Genomic DNA, 7608 nt, shown 5'->3' with positions numbered 1-7608 from the left:
TCTCAAGGTATATATTTACACATGATGGTGCTTCGGTTATGGAGTAAATGATGGATGCGTATTGAGTTATAATATGTAATGCATTAGTTAGTAAAATGTATGCCATTTATGTGTGGTATTAAGTATATAATCGGCCTCAACATAGACATGCATACTCGGCCATAGGAAGAAGATTGGTGTTGCATGTATTCGGTTAGAGGCAAGCATATTGCTGCTTTTGTCTTGGCTTAGAAAATTCGGCCAAGGGGGAATATTAGCTAAAATGTTGAGTTTGATTCATGATTCCATATATATATGTGACTCTAATTCCTAAAGTATATATGGGCTAAGTACCTTGAGGTTTTCTTTTGATGTTCGAATGAATTGTATTAAATTGCTTGATGTGATTAAAAATGCATATGACCATTGTGTAGTTGAGCTAGAAGGTGGCTATATGACCAATCGAACTCCTTGTCATATTCGGCCATAAGCTAGCATAATGAGACTTTAATAAGTTAAATTTGTTTGAATTAGCTCAAGAGCTTAGAGGCCCACAGTTGGATAAGGGAAAGGAAAAAGTTGTCAAATAGCCATCGAAATTGTTCGACGACATCCGAGGTAAGTTTTGAGTAATAGAACTTAGATTATGATTTGATTAGATCATGTTTTAAGCAAATCAAAATCATGCTCTTTGTATGTGGCTATTGAGCCGAAATTGCAAGTGTGATAAGTGTCTTGTGTTTGAGCTATGGTAATGAAAATGAAATACGGATGTGTCATGATTTATTGATATATGTGCTTGGTTATTCGAATGATATCCGGGCTAAGTCCCGAAGGCTTTTGTGCTAAGTGACTATATCCGGACTAAGATCAGAAGGCATTTGTGCGAGTTACTAATTCCGGGCTAAGCCCGAAGGCATTGGTGCGAGTTACTAAATCCGGGTTAAGTTTCGAAGGCATTTGTGCGAGTTACTATAACCGGGCTATGTCCCGAAGGCATTTGAGCGAGTAGCTATATCCGGTTAAATTCCGAAGGTATGTGATTCGGGAATGAGCGATCTTGCTGTAAAAATTTCAGTTAATACGCTTGTAAAATCCCAACAATGATGTATGTTTCGTATGTGCATTGGAATAGTTGATTCCCTTCGAATAATATTCGCTTAGTCAAGTAATGAGCTTCCGGTATTTGGCTAAGATGATCCCTTATGTATGAATATAGGGGTTGGAATGTGAAGTAGGAATGATTTGAGAATATGTATATATGGGATTATCCCTTTAGTTATATGAATGCTATACTTCAGTTGTGCTTAAATTCTTTGCTCAAGACTTACTAAGCATTTAATGCTTACTCCGTTTCTTTAATCCTCTGTTTTATAGATTTTGGTTCGTCAGCTATCGGACTCGGGAATTTTGAAGTCGAAGTCACCCACACTATCAAAGCCCCTTTTTGGTACACTTTTGGTTGAACTTTGAAATGGCATGTATAGGACTACCCTTTTTGTTGTGGGTCATGGACCCTTTGGATTTGTATAATTTTGGATAGCCATGCGAAAATGGCTTATATATGTTTTGAGCATAATGTTATAATCATTTGGTATGGAAATGTTGGTAACGGTTAGCCATGGGAATGGTCATTCAGGATCACTTTTGGTATATGTATGACAAACTCTAGCTGATCCATGGAGGATCATGAAATAGGTAAAGTTTACCTTAAAAATAGATGCTAGCAGCAGCAGTGATGTGGATGTGAAAAATCACTAAAAATAGTAGGAATGGAATTAAATAGTGAATAAATTATGTAAACGAACCTTGATGAATCTATTTTCATAGGAAAGTAATGAAATGATCATATGAACAGTATGTTAAGAGATATTTAAGTTTTCGTGAGACAGGGCCAGAATGGTTTCTGGCTTCCCTGTTCCAACTTTGGAAATTCATTATAAATTACCCAGAGATAATTAGAAGTCATTCTATATATGCATAGATTCATTTTTGAGTCTAGTTTCTATAGAAAGAAACGGCATCAGTATTGAAGCCCTGTACAGGGAGATATCCAAGTCGTAATGTGAAAAGGTCAGGGTAGTCGAACCCTGAAACAGGGGAGACTTTAACTAATAAACTGTACTAATTGGCTTGACCAAAAATTCTAGAAAAAAATTTGTAGATGGAAAAATGAGTTTAGTTTCAGGAAAAATTTACGGAAGTGGCTTTCGAGTTTTGGAGCTCGAGATATGATTTTTAAGGTGACAGTGACGCAGTTAGCCAGCTCGTCTGGAAATTTAAAATGGACTGTGCAAATAAGTGATTTAAGTCTGCAAACCCATCGTGTCCGACTCCGGCGACGGTCTCGGGTACGGGGTGTTACAGTTGCTAAAAAGGGTTGTCCTAAAATCAAAGGTACGTCACTATCCTCTTCCGTGTCTAGAACAACAAAATCAATTGGGAATATAAATTTATCGATTTTGACAAGTACATCTTCAATGATACCCCTAGGAAATCTAATGGTTTTATCGGCCAACTGAATGCTCATCCTAGTTTATTTGAGTTTCCTAAGACCTAGTTGTTTAAACATTTTATAGGGCATGACATTAATACTAGCCCTAAATCATCCAATGCATTATTAACATCTAAGCTACCAAATAAACAAGGAATCGTAAAACTCCCTGGATCTTTCAATTTTTTGGCTAGCTTATTCTGTAGAATGGCTGAGCAAGCTGCATTCAACTCCACATGCGACGCCTCATCCAACTTCCGTTTATTTGCTAAAAGCTCCTTTAAAAATTTAACTGCGTTTGGCATCTACGAAAGAGCTTCAATAAACGGTAAGTTAATATGTAATTTCTTTAATAATTTAAGGAATTTACCAAGTTGTTCGTCTGTGTGGTCTTTCCTTGTCGCATTGGGGTATGGCACCCGTGGTTTGTACTTTTTACTTAGCGATTTTTGCTCACTGTGGACTACCTCACCTTTACCTTTACTTACCACAATTCCTTGCCTCGGTTCTGGTTCAGGTTCAACTAACTCTTCCTCATCTTGAATGGTAATCACATTGAGTTGTTCCATTAGGTTAGATTCAGTGTTACTCGGCAGGCTACCTTGTGGTCATTCAGAAATTAGTTTAGCGAGCTGTCCTATCTGAGTTTCGAGCCCTTGGATCGATGCTTGTTGATTCTTAAGTGTTGTTTCGGTATTCTAAAAGCGAGTTTCTGGCACTGAGATAAACTTTGTTAGCATCTCCTCAAGGTTCGACTTCTTTTCCTGTTGGTAAGGAGGTTATTGAAAACCTGGAGGATGTTGTGGCCTTTGATTCCCTTGACCACCCCACGAGAAATTGGGATGGTTCATCCAACCTGCATTATATGTGTTACTATATGGGTTATTTTGAGGTCAATGATTATTACCCATATAATTTAATTGCTCGTTTTCCATGTTGTGGCTATAAGGTGGGTATTCTGAATTGCTCGTTCCTCCTCCACTTGCATTGCATTGTATTACTAGGTGTAATTGTGAAGAACCAAGTAAACCATCAATTTTTCTATTCAAAAGTTCTACCAGATTAGTCAGCATGGTGACCGAATCGATGTCAAAAGCACCGGCTACTTTCGTTGGCTTTGTCCTCATGACTTGCCACTGATAATTATTCAGTGACATCCCTTTTATAAATTCATAAGCCTCCTCAGGTGTCTTATTATTGACAGTCCCACCAGCAGCTGCATCAATCATCTGTCTAGTCGAAGGATTCGAGCCATTGTGAAAAGTTTGAACCTGTAGCCAGAGTGGTAACCCATGGTGAAGGCATCTTCTCAAAAGATCCTTATATATCTCTCATGCATCATAGAGTGTTTCTAGATCCATCTACGCAAAAGAAGAGATATTATTCCTCAACTTAGCCATTTTAGCTGGCGAAAAATATTTAAGTAAAAATTCTTCAGTCATTTGTTCCTAAGTAGTGATTGACTCTCGTGGTAACAAGTTCAACCACTGTTTAGCTTTATTCCTCAATGAAAAGGCAAATAACCAAAGGCGAATGGCATCATCAGAAACGCCATTGATTTTAAAAGTGTCACAAAATTCCAAAAAATTTGCCAAATAAGTGTTTGGGTCCTCGTCCTGCAAACCATCAAACTGAACAAACTGTTGTATCATTTGAATCGTGTTAGGTTTCAGTTCAAAATTATTTGCAGCAACAGCAGGCCTAACTATACTTGACTTAGTTTCTGTTAAAGTAGGTTTAGCATAATCATACATAGTGCGTGGAGTAGGATTCTAATTTACTGGATTAGCAGCAATTGCAAGAGGTAGCGGATTTTCCTAATTTTTAGCCATCTCCTCGGTTGTGGTGGAAATATCGTCCTCTTGCTCTTCCTCTGTGTATCTTAGGCTTCGCCTTATTTCTCTTCGATTTCTGTGAGCTATGTGATCGGTCTCACTATAAAAAAGTAATGGTCCCGATGGGTTTCTTCTAGTAATAAACTATAAAAACCTGCCAGAAGGAAAAAGAAAATTTAGTAACAAAAATTAAAATAAAAAAATTTAAATTGGAATAGAATAAATGGCTAAAGTAATAGAAATTAAGTGTTACTAATATCTTAGTTCCCTGGCAACGGTGCCAAAAACTTGATCTGATGTGAATCATGATAAGTTTTATAATTTATGAATGTTCGTTCTTGAAATCTAACTATTATCATGACAAAGGAAAGTGCACTTATCGAACAGTAGTATAGCTTATGACAAGATCGGGATGTCGAACCCAAAGGAACTAAAAGTACTAGTATTAACTTTCTTTTTATTATCTAGCCTAAATATAAAGGGGTTTGTTTTATCTAAACTAATTACTAAACTAAGAATGCACAGAAAGTAAATTGGGGAAATAAATTTTGGGAAAACTGAATGATTTGGACAATACCTAAGGGAAAAATCCACCTAAACTTCACTTGTTATTGACTCTGAATCAGACGATTTATTCACTTGACTTGATCCGTAGAAATCCCTAAGTTATATTATTATCTCTTTCGAGACTAACAACATCAAACCCTAGGTTGATTAATTGAAATCTCTTTCTAATTAAAAACCCTAGTGTTGCATTAACTCAATTTATGGATTCCCTTATTAGGTTTCACCGTAATCCAGCAAAATTATGTCACCGTATCTGTAGGCGTGCAATCAACTCCGCTTAATTATGTTAGATCTACTCTTAGACAGGGACTTTTGCTCCTCTGAATAAGCACATCAATTCTTGAATCAATATCCTGGAATATTAAAGCAAGAATTAATAACTCATAATTAAGAACAAGTCAAATATTTATCATATAATTCAGATAATAATAACAAGATCCGTCTTAGGTTTTATTTCCTTTAGGTATTTAGGGGGTTTAGTTCATATTTATGAAAGAAAACATCTCAAAAGAATAATGATAACAAAACATAAAGAAAACCCAAGAACTCTTACAGGGAATTGAAGGGAGATCTTCAGTCTTGAAGGTGAATCCGGCTTCTGAGATGGATCAATCGGCTTTATTCGAGTAATTCCTTGCCTCCTACTCCGTGTGTCCCTTCTAGGTACCTCGTGGGGTGTATATATAGGCTTTAGAATGCTTCCTACCCTCAAGAGTGGCCTTTTCCGAATAGGGCTAGACTTGGGCTCGACAGGGACATGCCCGTGTGAGGTGGCTTCAAACCGTGTTCGAGTCTGTTGAATGGACACGGGTGTGTAAACTACCCGTGTGAGGAAGTCCAGGCCGTGTTGATTTCCCATGTTGACCCATTTTCTCCGTTTTTGGCCCGTTTCTCGCTCTTTTTACTCTCATATGCTCTTCTAAGTATAAAACATGAAATTAAAGGATTAGGAGCATCGAATTCACCAATTCTAAGGATAATTCATCCAAAATTATGCTAAGCATGAGATAAAAATATGTATAAATTATGGTTTATCACTTTTCCCTTTCTTGCACACCTTTCTTCGTTCATGGTTCGATATTCTGGTGTCCTAGGCGTAGAGGAACAACACCAATCCATCCCGAACTTAGTGGTTAAACTCTACTGCGATGACGATATTGTAAGGATTATGAGGCCCTAATTTTTAATTGGAGAGGACACCAAAGGCCACCGCCCTTCCATCCCATGGATAGATAGAGAGGGAGGGCAGAGTTTTTGGTTTTTCATGTTGTCAAAGAGTTGAATAATGGATTTTTTGTGTTGTCATATTTTACACGTTATTTTTATGTTTTAAAATTTCATTTTATAAATTAATTTAATCTATAAGGTAAGTTTTTTTAAATTTATAAATATATTACAATTACTTTTTAAAATAAAAGAAACAATAATTTAGCCATGTTTATTTGAATTATTATAAAAGATGAAAATCATTAAAGTATGTTCTAATTTTATCAAAAAAATCTAATTTAATTGTGCATATTAAATTTAAATTAATTTTTAAATTTCATAATAATGTGAGTGATGCAATAATAATTAAAAAACATGATAAATAGTTCAATATTGCAATATAAAATATGTAATTAAACTTGGGAAATAAAAAAGATGAGAAAACAATGAAGGGTTAATGTTGCAATATTCCTATCCCTTTTGTTGGGTGACTTTGGCCATTTGTTGGCCGGCACCACACACCCCCAAAAAATTTTAGTCAGATAAAGGGTGCTAGCCATCAGTGTGCCAACACCCCAAAAAATATTTCTTTTAAAAATACACGGGTGCCGGCCATCTAGTGACCAAAACCCCAAAAATTATTTCTTTAATAGAAAAAGTAGTGGTGCCAATCATCTAGTTCCTATAATCCAATTTTATTGTTCATTTTAAGTGATTTGGATGAATATTTTTAAACCAGGGTCATTTTTATAAATATTGATTTTTTTAGGTCAGATGGGTAAAATAGCCAGTAATTTCTTAAAGAAAATCCAATTAACTTTTGCAGTATCCTTAAATAAGATCCAACTATTCAATACTCATTTTAATTTTCAATTTTCAGTACTCAATTATATTTTTTAATTCTTTTTTTGAATTTTATTCTCTTCCATTTGATTTTATTTGTTATAATTTTTAAATGAAAAATTAGCTTATTCATTTGGATGACAAGCATATATCCAACGCTCAATTATGAATGATAAAAAAATTTATTAAATTATTTAATTTTAAATAGTTAATTATTATGCTGTTTAAATTACTAATTTTTTATTTTTATATACTTAACCCAAAAAATAGATTTTGGAGACATACATAAACAATTTAAGCGAATGTGCATCGGATATCATTTATGGACATTTGCGAGATACAGAGAAAATTTTTGTAAAACATAACTTTTGTGAACTTGAAGCATAATTAGGGCTTCAAGATTACACAAACAAAAAAAAATTTACAAAATTTTTCCTTGCATATCACAAGTGTCCATAAGTGACATCTGGTGCACCTTCATTTAAATTGTTTATATATGTCTTCAAAATTCGATCTTTGGGTTGAGTATATAAATGTAAAAAATTAATAATCTAAGCATCATAATAGTTAATTATTTAAAATTAAATAAATTTTCTTATCGTTTGTTCTTAAACACTAGAGATATGCTTGTCATGTAACAACCCCTTTTTAGTGAAATCAGAATAGTAGTTTCGGGACCACAAA

The 7608-nt window shown here is 34.9% G+C and overlaps 1 non-coding gene across 1 annotated transcript; it reads left to right on the top strand.

The window, feature by feature from the left end:
* The first annotated feature begins 3760 nt into the window (after nucleotides 1–3760).
* Nucleotides 3761–3867, top strand: LOC121229925 (small nucleolar RNA R71). The gene has a single exon (XR_005927876.1). It is a non-coding gene; the product is annotated as a small nucleolar RNA R71 (small nucleolar RNA).
* The last annotated feature ends 3741 nt before the right edge of the window (nucleotides 3868–7608 follow it).

Source organism: Gossypium hirsutum, chromosome A05 (assembly GCF_007990345.1).
Source record: "Gossypium hirsutum isolate 1008001.06 chromosome A05, Gossypium_hirsutum_v2.1, whole genome shotgun sequence".
Classification (NCBI taxonomy): domain Eukaryota; kingdom Viridiplantae; phylum Streptophyta; class Magnoliopsida; order Malvales; family Malvaceae; genus Gossypium; species Gossypium hirsutum.
The sequence above is the reverse complement of the archived record's forward strand: the minus strand, read 5'-3'. Positions and strand labels throughout refer to the sequence as shown.